Here is a 13362-nt window from a genome sequence, read left to right on the forward strand (position 1 = left end):
ATTCATGACAGTTTTCTCTATTTAGCTGGAAGTTAGAGGTACAGGGACTGTATCTAGGGATCAGCCTATCAAGCGACTTCATCAGATGTCCATATTCCAGTGCATTTCTTACTTTGGTTATGTGGACTCTGATGCCTAAGGAGAATCTGTCCTATGAAACCTACTTAATTCTACTTTGAATTAAGGAAAACTAAGGAAATTCTGAGGCAGAAGAATCAGCACTTGGAGTGAAGCTGCTTGAGTTCTCACCTGTAACTACATTAACTGTTGTGCTTTTTATCAGATGAGCATGTCATTGGTTCCAAATAAATTCACTGCATACAACAGCCCTGCAGGATGGTGCCTGATGGAGAGGGTAAGCGGAGTCTGAAATGCAGCCTGTGATATGCTTGTCAAGCTACATGCCCATTATGTTGCAGTTGCCAGAAGCAATGTTTTTTTTCTCATTCATACAAAAGTGCTTTATGGGGTACTGAACAGGACTGGAAGCAGAAATTTAAGTCGCCTTACAAACAAGGGCAAGAACCCAAGCCTTAACACTGAGGCCAAATGGAAGATTTTCTCTCCATCAATTCATACCCCTGTTGAATTATATTCATTGGAAGTCATACATGCTTTGGAATTTTAGCTTAAATTTGGATTACTGTTTCTTAAAATGTCTTCAAAAACATTACAAAAAGATACAATATTAACAAAAAAGTAATTCGTATGCAAAAGGTTGCCTGTGATAGAAAATTTAATTAAAGGTAGTAGACAACAGGAAGTCTTTTAGATTAGTTATGGAAAATGTCACAGCCAGGAGAGGTGGGTGTGATTGATTTCTGCACTGAGTACTATCAGTTAATGTGGCACAGCTATCTATGTAAAGTTGCTGAGTGATTTTTAGTAGAAACCATTTATAATCCATCTGATGAAAGTAGTTAGGGAAGAAATTTAGGAAGAAATAAAATCTAAATAGTACTTAAAAAGAAATATTCTTTCACATACCTCAGTATTTTATAGGATACCTCAAAAGGGCTAACGTGTCTGAGAGGATGAACTTGGGTTAAAAAGATCAAACAGTTACTCTGCTACTGGGCAGCACCCGAAGACTGTGGATCTGGAATGAGAAGAAAGCTATAATTAATTCTTCAGTTCAACTAAACGGTTTTTTTTTGTTTTGTTTTGTTTTGTTTTTCTCGAAACTAACTTCTTTATATACTGTACCTTCCTTATTCATGTTTTATTTAATATTTTAGACCAATCACAAATAAAGTAAGTTCTAGTTTCCTTCAGGTTTTACCATCATAGATATTACATAGTGTGTTATACATCCTTTAAATATGTTTTAAGATCACCAGCACTACGAAATGGGTTTCGACTCATAGCTGCTTTAGGAAGATATGAGGGAAGGGTGTGTATGATTTCCCATTTTCCAGAAAAGAAATATAAATATAACAGTTCCAAATATAATACAATTGCCAAACTACATGAAAGCAGCTATTAGTTAAAAAATTAATAAAAGTGCAAAAAATTTAAAAAGACAGAATGTAAGAAAAGTAACTTTAGGCTAGGCACGGTGGCTCACTCCTATAATCCTAACACTTTGGGTGGCCGAGGCGGGCAGATTATCTGAGGTCAGGAATTTGAGACCAGCCTGGTCAACATGGTGAAACCCTGTCTCTACTAAAATACAAAAATTAGCTGGGTGTGGTGGTGCGTGCCTGTAATCCCAGCTACTCTGGAGGCTGAGACAGGGGAATCGCTTGAACCCGGGAGGTGGAGGCTGCAGTGAGCTGAGATAGCACTACTGCACTCCAGCCTGGGCAACAGAGTGAGACTCCGTCGAAAGGAAAGGCAAAGGAACAGGAAGGGGAAGGGGAAGGGAACGAAGTAACCTTAGTGCAGGAAGACACTGGATGAGAGTAAATAACCATTTACCCACCTTTTGTAGTGAATGAAATTCAATATTAACGACATTGGGATTTGTGTCATTTCCCTCCTCCTTAAATATTTGTGTCACATTTTAACTATGATTTGATCCCTGTGGTTAGTTGTTTATAAACTTTCTAAACATCTCTCTTAGATATGATTGTCAGATTTTCTGCTAATTTTGACAATTTGGTGATTTATATATTTTGAAAAATCATCCCACCGAAACTTTAAAATACATCAATAAATATTTTTCTCAGTGATTACACCTTTTATTTTATATCCTTATTTCTTCCCCAATCTCCTGGTGTCTAAAAATAGACCATCTGTATGCACACATTAAAATAAATGTAATTTTGTTTTGTCATCTGTAATCTAACATTCAACCACAAACAACATTTGTTCATCTGTAATGCACCATTCAAAATGTCCCTCAAATCCATTTTCCCTGAAAAAAGCATAAAGACTTCCATGGGAGTCTGCTGTGATAATGGAAGGGAAGCTCCTTGCTCATAACCCCAATACACATTAAACAGACTGAGAGAAAAATTTCTTCTTTCTGCTCCCAGAATTCTAAAACTATCAGAATCACAGAACTAAAAGAATACTTTGACATATTCCTATATTCACCAACTTATTTCCCAGTTTATGCCAACTTACGAATGAGAGTTTTTCAATTCTTCATGTGGGGCTATACTCGGACGTGACCCCGAATTACTCATGTTACATGAAAGACATTTATGCTTAAACAAAAAACTCTTTAATTGTGCTTTGAATCTGGTTTATATACTGCAACATGGATGGGAATATTTGTAGAAATGTCAACATTGCTTTAAAATATGAATAAAACTTCTTTTAAGTTTCAGGAAGCACTCTTGCTGGTTTAGTTCCAGGAAGCATTCTTGCTGGTTCCCATCTTTGAGGGGAATCTTGAAGATAATTAATTGGTGCAAAATATGAAAGTAAAGTGACTTTGTGAGAGAGTCTATGAAGCCAATTCAAAAGAAGGTGAGCACAAAAAAAGACAAAAACAGAGCTGAACAGTTACTGTAAATTAAATGTGTGATGTGTGTTTCTTACTCTACTGTCTTTTATGCATGTACTAAAAATGTAAAATACATAAAAACTTTAGGTATATATATATAAGAAAAAACATTGCATGTTTGCCCCTTTTCAGATTCTCTTCTTTATTGAAATGTGAAAGGAGGTTTCTGAAGAAAGTCCTAAAATATTGCAAAAGAATATTCTTTTGGCATAAAATGTGTCATCTCTGGACAATTCTAATCCCAACTTGATAATCATGAGTAACTCATGAAAATATACAATATGTGGTTTGTATCTGTGCCCCACAGCCCAGTGTGTGAGCAGACTCCCTTAAGAAAAAATTTTCAACGTCAACAAAAATACATTTTCTATTATGTTTGTTTTGAGGATAATCAGAGTATATATTAACTTATTAGAGATAATGTTTATAATGTTTGTAGGATAGTAACAATGCCTTATGTATTTTAAGGGTTTCTAGATACTAGTTCCTTATGCCTGTTTCTCCTTCTGCCACATCCATCCATATGTCACAATCTCATATGAAATCAGTTTTTCATTCTCACACTTCAAAATCAAATTTATTCTGTGTGATAATTTTATTTCCTTATCCTTACTATATTTATAGTTGTATAATATTAATATACTTATATTTCATTTATGAAACTTTAAAACATAAATGAGAGACTTCTCTATCTGGGTAGGATAGGGCAATTTGTGGCAGAACAATGTTGCTATAAAAACCAGAAAAGTTCATAAAAATTTGTTTTAAAAATATGTTTAAAGGAATCAGGGGGCTTCAGAAACAATAATAACTACAGGCACTAAAATTTTAGAGTAGATAGAACCTCTCATAGGTGAGATGATCATCTGTGACTGCTTTTCTTCTGAAGTCGCAAGTCCTGGGTAAGTGAGAATCTGGGCCTATGGGACAGGGCAACTTGTGGGGAGCAGGATGCCAGCAAAGTCCTTGGCAGCTAGAAGGAGCAGTAGGAAAATGAACGAAGGAAGGATTGAGACTTGAGGGGCTTCAGTGGTTGGTGTTCTTTTCAAGACATTTGTCTGTCCACATTTGAAGTGGTATGAAATGGAAAGTCAAGAAATTGACCTGAAAGCACGTGGTGAACATATCAGAATATTTCTTACAGAATTCCTGTGTTATAAACAAAGATGTACCAGTAAGAGGGGACAAATAACATAGATTGGACTGAACGTTGTTTAGGGAGAGCTAAGTTGACACTCTGTAGTCAAACTTTCTCCTGGGAGTACTTGGTAAAGATACAAATCAAGGAAGAGTTAGCTGCTGAACTCTAGGGCCAAGAGTGAAGTGTATGTGGCCAGAGCCTTACTCAAACCACAGCCCAGTGTAGACACAGCTCAGCCCTGATGAGAAGAAGGTAATCAGCCTCCATATGCCCCTCTATATCTGTCAAGTTGTGGAATGGGTGAATCATCTCTTCAGTGGAAGTTAAAATTATAAAGTCTCTCTACAATTCTTACTCACTGTGTCAAGCAGTCTATAAACCATTACCAAGCATTCCAAGAAACAGGACCATCATATAACAGAAACCAGAAAAAAAAAGATGTAAAATAGATCCAGAGTTGATCAAAATACTGAAGTTAGTAGATAAGGTATTTAAAATTGGTATTTTATGATTGATTAACATGATTAAAATTTTAATACAATTATGGGGGCGATAGGACAAATTGATGAAAAAAATAGAAGCTTTCACCAGAGAAGTAAACTTGTAAGAAGAATCAATAGGAAGTTTTAGAAATATATAGTGTATTTCAAGTTAAGTCATATATGAGTTCAATAGATTAGAAATTAGGTATGAAAGAAGACAAAATTAGTAAACTGAAAAACAGATTAATAGAAAATATCAAAATTGAAGTACGATGTGAGTAAAGGATGAAAAATGCTGAAAAACGCAGAAAGGATGTATAGAATCCAGTCAAAAATTCTAACACACATGCAATGTGAGTACCACATGGAGAGGAGCAAGACAAGGGGAAAAAAGCAATCAGTGGAAAAATAATGGCTAGAAATTTTCTTAAATGGTTGAAATAAATCAACCATTTATTTGAAGAAGCTCTAGAAATCCCAAATCAAATAAATATAAAGATAGCCCACCAAGGTAAGTCATAGTTAAATTGATTTTTTAAAAAACGAAGAGGCCAGGTATGGTGGCTCACGCCTGTAATCCCAGCACTTTGGGAGGCCAAGACGGGTGGATCACGAGGTCAGGAAATCGAGACCATCCTGGCTAACACCGTGAAACCCCGTCTCTACTAAAAATACAAAGAAAATTAGCCGGGCGTAGTGGCGCGCGCTTGTAGTCCCAGCTACTCCTCGGGAGGCTGAGGCAGGAGAATGGCGTGAACTTGGGAGGTGGAGCTTGCAGTGAGCCGAGATCCCGCCACTGCACTCCAGCCTGGGCGACCCAGGGAAACTCTGTCTCAAAAACAACAAAAAAAAACCAGACTGAAATGATTTCAAACACCAAATATCAAAGACAGAAAGCAAATAATACTATGAAAGTGCTGAAGAAGAATAACTGCCAATCTATAATTCATTATCTACCAAAAGTACGCTCCATACATGAAAGTAAGGATATTTATCTCAACCAAATGTAAACTTATTGCCAGCATATAATCATGAAGACAATCTTGTAAGGACTTTTTTCAGACTGAAGAAAAATGATTTCAGTCACAAACGGTATTGCAGAACGGAATGAAGAATACTAGAAAAGACAAATATGTTGGCACATATAGATAAATATAAAATAATGTTGTAAAAGTTAAAATATTTTGGAATTAATATGCATGACAAAAATAAGTCTGGAAGGGATAAATGAAGTTATTCTAACGTCTGAACATGAGTGGGGAAATTGTAAAAGTAATTGTTTTAATTAGACTGTGTAACTCAAGAATACATGTTTTAATCTCATCAGTAACTTCTGAAAGTACAGTAAAAGTTTGTGTGTATGTGTGTGTATGCGTGTGTATGGTGTGTGCATGTGTGTGTATGGTGTGTGTATTCAGCAAGGTCATATAATAGCATTATGTAAGAGGTCTATATATCAGAGGTTAAATAGAAAGATTTTATTAATAAAAAAGCTACAAAAGGAAAGGGAAGTGCCATAAAACATGCAGGTTAATTGAAACAAATTATAGAAGGGTAGTTTTTACCCAAAATACATTTTTAAGTATAATAAATGTAAATGAACTGTCTCAATTAAAGGAGTAAGACTGTCTGATTACATATAGAGAAAAAAAAATAAAAGGCTGCTTACAAAATGTATCCAGAGCCAATTTTATGTCTTATTCTTTCTATGGCTCTCAATTCCATGAGCCCACCCTGATTTTCAACTCTGCTGAAGATGTTCTCAGTTCTCCACTACCTTAATTCAGTAATGCTGCTGTTCTCTGTTACCGGAAATAGAAAAGATGGGGAGCGCTCTAATATTTTTTGTAAGCAGGAACTTGCAATTCTTACCTCTCACAGTCGCTGCCTTTTGGGAGTAATCTTTCCTGCAGTTTATTCCAGCTTTAGTCACTTATCAGTCAGTGTCCTTAAATAGTTTTACAGTAAATATTTTGTTACATTTTATAACTGTTGTTTACGGGAAGGGTTTCCTGGCTGAGACATGACAATATCATTATTGTGTAGTTTTTAAATAATAGTTTTTAAAAAGCAACTTTTTTTATAGTGGGAACTGCTACTATGAAGAAAAAGAAACATAATAATAATGAAAAATAAATAAAAACAACTTTTTCAGGCAAAACCCAATTTACATTCTGATTTTATAATTCTCTGTAAATCTTAGTGAACATTTCTTTTTATTCAAACTCTATTATTGTTTCTTCTGTAAATATTCAACTAATATTCTTTGTTACTTTTTAGATATTTCACTTATTTCTAAACCATATAAAATATTTAGGATTTACCATATTTGTTTTGTATTTTATTCTTTATCATGTGTATTTCATCTTTATTTTGATAAGAATAAATTGTGTATTTTTAGTTAGCTTTCATCAAGATATTTTTGTCATATTTCCTCCACACAATTTCTGAATGTTATATTTATAAGCTATTAATCGATTCAGCCATGGCATAATTTCACTTTATATGCATTATTTCCTAAGGAATTGTTTTATATTTTAACATTTAAACAATTATATTAGTAATAGTAAGTTAGACTTAACACTTTTTTCCTGGTTTGTTTTATCACTTCCATTTGTTAAATAAGTATTTCCTATTTGTATTGAATTTTTTTGAGAATTTTTGGTTGACTAGAGTACTTCTTTAAGTAATACATTTTCAACAAAGTACATATGTAGAAAGGCTGTTGGATATCTGATAATTTTCCATTCAATTTCAACATGAATTAGATGCTTACCTAGATATGAATTTTTATGTTCACTATATTTTTCCCTCAGAAATCCTAGGAGCATATTCATTTCTTTAAGTTTACAAAGAAAAACTTGGTTTTTGCTTATATGTTTGGATATCAAGGCTTTTCTTGCCAAATACTTTCAAGAAATTTTTTAAATTTTTTTCTTGACCCCACCAGTATATACACCTGCTATGTGCCCATGAACATTTAAAATAAAAATGTAAATAAATAAAATTTACATTAAAAATAAAAATATTTTCTTGAAAAGCAAATAATTTACCTTGTTATCTTCAGATATCTGTGCAATATATTTATAATATTTGGTGATCTCTTTTACAGATACCACCTCCTGATAAAAATTAAAAGCAATAAAATACCTTCCTAATAATCTCTGACATATAGGGTTGAAAGGAATCAGAAACAATGAGCAACATGGTTGAGAAGTACATAATAAGGTTCTCAATTTTAGATGTTACTCACCCTATTAAAGAGTCAATAAGCCCAAAGGTGCCAAATGTATCAAAGGAAGGTCAGTTAATAGAGATATATATCAAATAAAGATCAACTAACACCTCTTCAGTATCTTTTAGAATGTTGTCAAACATGTAATATAACTTTTCTCCATTCCTCATTGTTGATCATTCTCATTACAATTTTGTGTTAAGAAATGCATCGAATGTGTTGCTTAGTAAAAAGCTTACTAAAATTCTTAGAGACAGTGAAATTACAATAAAATAGCAACCATGGTTAAAAGCAAGATTTGTATTTTCAATGATTGTATTTCTTTAACTAAGTTTTCAATTTTAGGAAAGACTTTTCAGATAAATTCCAAGTCAAATAACTTTAAATGACAATATTTATTGTGAATCCATGAAGTTGAGCACTTATATTGTTTATATTTTGAAATATCTACTTAGGCCTCTCAAAAAGTGTAATAAATACATTCAAACTTCCTTGTAGGGTTAATCAAAAGTCATATAGAGTGGCACAAATGCTAAGGCAATAATGTTAACCAAAATCTGAAGATAAGCATAAGAAACACAGGTTGCTTTCTCTCCGGCCTGTAATGTTTCAGAGTTTTATTAAACCTCTCTTTAGTAATGCATCAAGAACCGGAGATAAGAAACAAGAACAGAAAATTTATCTCCATGAGATTTTTGTGTGCAGTACCAATAATGTGCAGGTATTTCTAATTTCTCTAAGGCCACAGAATTCACCACCAAAATTGCTGTGACTTCATAAGCACTGTGATACTAACAGACTGTTGTGTCATAGTCATCATTTCTGCATTCGAAGTATCACACCTGTTTCTCAACAGCAGGACAATTATACCCAATTAAATAAGATACATTTTTAAATATAACATAGCTAATATTGCCTTGGTTGCAGAGTTGTTTTGCCCATTTACATCCTGGCAGAAAAGAAGACTGATTGGTACTGAATCTATGTAAAATAAGTTTTTAAAAAAGGTTGTGAAAACACTCAATATAATATCTGGCCATCATCCAATACAGTTATGTTTCTAATATCAATTGCTATCATTCCTATTTGTTGTATAATAATCCTAGATTCCACCAGCAAGACTATTAAGAAATTGACTTATGTATAAATATTATTAGAATTAGTAAAATTCAAATTTAGGGTCCTTAGTTAAATAAGTTGTGATGTCTCCGTTTAACCTATTGTAAAAAGTACTGATTTAAATCTCAGTTTCTAGAGTCATCATCTGTAAATGTGGCTGATGATGTATTAAGCTTGTGAGAAGCCACAAGACATAATCTATTAAGATCACTTACATAATGCTTATATTATTTTCTATGCTGAATAACAAATTACCACAAACTTAATGACTTAAAACAAAACATATTTATTATCTCACAGCTTTTGTGGACCAAGAGTCTAGGTGCAACTCATCTGTATCTGATGGCTCCTGTGCTTGGAAGGCTGGAGTCAAAGTGCCAGCCAGGATGAGATTTCACTACAGGCTCAACTGGGGAAAGATCTGTTTCCCAGTTCCCTCTGGTTGTTTGTAGAGTTTATTTCCTTGTGGATATTTATAGGATTTATGCAAGCTTGCTTCTTCAAAGTCAGCAAAGGAGAGAGAGAGAGAGAGAGAGAGAGAGAGAGACAGAGACAGCAGAGAGAGACAGAGAGAGAGAGCGCGCACGGGGAGAAAGAGAGAGCTAGTGCAACTCCAGCAAGATAAGCACTATATATATTTAAGCACACTTAATCACACATTCCATTACCTTTGCCACAATCTACTGCTTATAAAGAAGTCAAAGGTCCAACCCACACACAAGGGGAAGGCATTACATAGAAGAGTGCCCACTGAAAGGTAAGACTCAAGTGGACCACCTTAAAGGCCAGCATGGTGCTCAAGTGGAAATTATTCTGAGCATTTTATTTCTTTGCTGCCTAAATTGGAATATCTCTAGTTTGCCATATGATTCTTTTAACAAAATTAGAGAGATCAGCTGGAACAGCATATTATTTAAAGAATTTGTTCTGGTTTGCATAATTATGACCTACTAACTTGAGAATTATAGATAGTGCAACAGTTCTCCGAACAAAGTGGCACAGAAAATAGTACATAATGAAATAGAAATATCCTTCACTGCTTGTCGTAGATTTTGATAATTTTATGCCATAAGAAATTAAGTAATAAATTGGTTAATTGATAATTATACTATTAAATTGCAAAATTAATTCAATGTAATTATTGTCTTTGGAAGTAAGCACATGTATTTCCTTCATTATCAGATTATTTCTGTATTTTATAAATTAATTTAAAGCAAACTGTGTTGTTACTTAATGCCAGCATGAAACAATTTCTAAGACCCTTAATTAATTTTGAAATATTAGAGGTAATCAACAAGTGACATCGGTTACATTTAATGGAAGTGATAATAACATACCTGACCACTAAACTAGTGTTGGGAAAAATTGAAGTTAAAATTAATTAAGCTTTCTATGAGAAAATTAACTCGTCTCACATAAGCTTAATGTTATGCTTTTATTACATTCCAGTCTGAGATAAAAATCAAGGAGAAATAATGTAGTTGTCTTTCAAAAAAATGAATAAAGTAATCTAACATGTCCAAGGATTTATCTTGATTTGAGATATTAACTGACTTAGGTCTGTATATTATTCTTTCACACAGGATTAGTATTAAAAGTCTTGAAATAGTTTTATAAGCTTTTACGGAAACTTTGTTACTGCCTTTTTATGACTAGTAATTGCTAGCAGCTAGACTGAAAATATTTGCATTTCTCTGCATACTATCATAAACCTAGGAATTCGTCTATACCACGACATCTTGATTTGCTGAGGCAAAGTTTGGCTAGATGGTGCTAAATTTGCTGAATACAGCAAGCACAATAAGAAAGGCACAAGAGGGCCGGGCGTGGTGGCTCACACCTGTAATCCCAGCACTTTGGGAGGCTGAGGCAGGCAGATCACGAGGTCAGGAGATCGAGACCATCCTGACCAACATGGTGAAACCCTGCCTTTACTAAAATACACACAAAAATGTAGCTGGGTGTGGTGGCACGTGCCTGTAGTCCCAGCTACTTGGGAGGCTGAGGCAGGGGAATCCCTTGGACCAGGAGGTGGAGGTTGCAGTGAGCCAATACCACGCCACTGCCCTCCAGCCTAGGTGACAGAGCGAGACTCCGTCTCAAAATACACACACATAAAAAGAAAAGAAAGGCATAAGAGGCCGGGCGCAGTGGCTCACGCCTGTAATCTCAACACTTTGGGAGGCCGAGGCAGGCAGATCATGAGGTGAGGAGTTCGTGACCACCCTAGCCAACGTGGTGAAACCCCATCTCTACTAAAGATATAAAAAATTAGCTGGGCATGGTGGCACACCTATAATCCCAGCTACTCGGGAGGCTGAGGCAGGAGAATCACTTGAACCTAGGAGGCACAGGTTGCAGTGAGCCAAGATCATGCCAATGCACTCCAGCCTGGGCAACAGCGTGAGACTCCATCTCAAGAAAAAAAAAGAAAAGAAAAGAAAGAAAGGCATAAGAAAGGCATAAGTTCCTTCTCTCTTAAAGTCTCCCTCTAGTTCTCTTCATTAGAACATAACGGGAAACCATATGACAAGGAAAAACACATGGTTTTCTAGCCCCAGCTTCACAAACTGAGTATAAAGGTAGTGGAGGGTGATGTGGCCACACTGCTCAGACCAGCAGCTTGGAGTGTTATGAGCAGTCTCATCTGTAGTTCCTTCAGAGCTGAACTTGGCTGCTGAAAGCTGCTTCATTCAAGAACATGGCCATTCCTGGATAACTCATATCTGATGACTGTTCACCAGCTTATAAAGGTCTCACCATTTTGGCTTACTGTGAGACAACGGTGATGAGTTCTACACAACTCAGAGCTCCACAGGGCTCTAGGCAGAGTTTGATCATTTCTGTGTCACAATTATTGCGGCTCAACTTCTCCATCGTACCAGTCCTGCCTCCCACCCTTCCTTCTACCAGTGTTTCTAATATGCCCGGCTTGTTACACTCAGTCTCAGTGTCTGCTTCTGGGGCACCCAACCTGGGGAAGGCAGGTGTAGAGCTGAGACAATAGGTTAGTAAGCAGTAGAGTTCACCTCTTTGGCTAGTCAGTATCCCATCTAAATATATCCAAAGTTCTATATGGCAGTAACAAATTTATACTTTCAACCAACAATTTCTCCTAATAATTATTCTTTGAACACATTAAGACATATTCACCCTCTCCTCCTAAGGGGGAGACCCAAAGTCCCAGGTCATTTCGCTCATTGCTAGATAATAGTCACAAGGTGTGTGTCTGGAAGGTGTGAATTATTCCCCATATTCAGTAACAGTCCCACCTGAATGTTCTGAAACTAAACACAAAATTATAATGTTAACCACTAGAACAACTCTATTTATGATAATAAATGGCAGAAGGGAGAGAAAAGAAATATCATATTCATTAATAAAAACAAAAGTACATACATAATACTAGAAGAAACTATTCATAACTGATACTGCCTTCATTCCTATGACTAATCATGAGTCTCTAAATGAGATGAATAATTTCAATTTCTACTTTCTATTTCCATCTGCACTACCCATTCCATGATTTCTTTACTTCAGTAGGGACCTCAGCTTTTCCTAAGATTCTTTATCTTGTGAGGGACTCAAACCCTCATTTTCGAACTGTCTGACTCCACAATGATTATGCCTTTTCTTATTGCTACATGACAAGAAGTAGCAAAAGGCACCCACCCCAGAGAATGCATAGGTCCTCTGTTCTATTACACATTACTTAAAAGCAGCCCAATTTCTCCTTGGTAATTAGGATCAGTCACCTCAACCAGTATGTTAACCCTCTTCTTTATATATTGGTTCAATGTCATGTGGAGAACCAAATGGCTAGGAAGCAGTCTCAGCTTCCAATTCAGTGGAATCCCTGTTGGATTCCTTGATGGAAATATTCCTCTCTTGGCAAGTAGGACCTGCAAGTCAACAGCATTCAAAGCTGTGGAAACAGAAACCAAAAAATTCTGTGAAGGGGTTGTTAGGGAGATTAATAAGGGTCAACCCTTCCATTTCCCTTTCTTGATTTCTAGAACCTCATATTCCGGCTATGGGAGAAATAAATTGGTCACTTTTAAGGTGAGAACAAATCTTCTCTGTCGATTCATAAAGCCCCATCTGTTAGTTACTCTCTTTACCATTGTTGTAGCTCCTGAGGTGCTTACACAGACAAAAAGGCATCTTCAGAAAGCGGTTTGAAAATGAGTGCTTTAGGAGGTTTGCAAATTGCACTCTACCTGATAGAAACCATTGTTTCAAAGTACTGTTTCCCAACTTTTGTCATAACGGTGTCTTAAATGACTGTTCTACTAAACTACCAGTCCAGCCAGCAAAATAGTAACATAATTAACATAGTCCTATCCCCAGCTTTATAAGGCAGAATACAAAAGAGTGGGTCTAAAGCCAAGAAATAGCACATTGACCAGCAAAACACCCCTGCAGGAAG

The 13362-nt window shown here is 35.6% G+C and overlaps 1 long non-coding RNA gene across 1 annotated transcript in view; it reads right to left on the bottom strand.

Annotated features, from left to right (window-relative positions):
- Positions 1-1013: 1013 nt before the first annotated feature.
- LOC103214305 (uncharacterized) overlaps positions 1014-13362 on the bottom strand; it is a 147879-nt gene continuing 135530 nt past the window's right edge. The window contains exon 3 of the long non-coding RNA XR_489420.3: positions 1014-1099. This is a non-coding gene — a long non-coding RNA (uncharacterized lncRNA). The remainder of the gene's footprint in view (positions 1100-13362) is intronic.

This window comes from Chlorocebus sabaeus, chromosome 3 (genome assembly GCF_047675955.1).
Source record: "Chlorocebus sabaeus isolate Y175 chromosome 3, mChlSab1.0.hap1, whole genome shotgun sequence".
Lineage (NCBI taxonomy): Eukaryota > Metazoa > Chordata > Mammalia > Primates > Cercopithecidae > Chlorocebus > Chlorocebus sabaeus.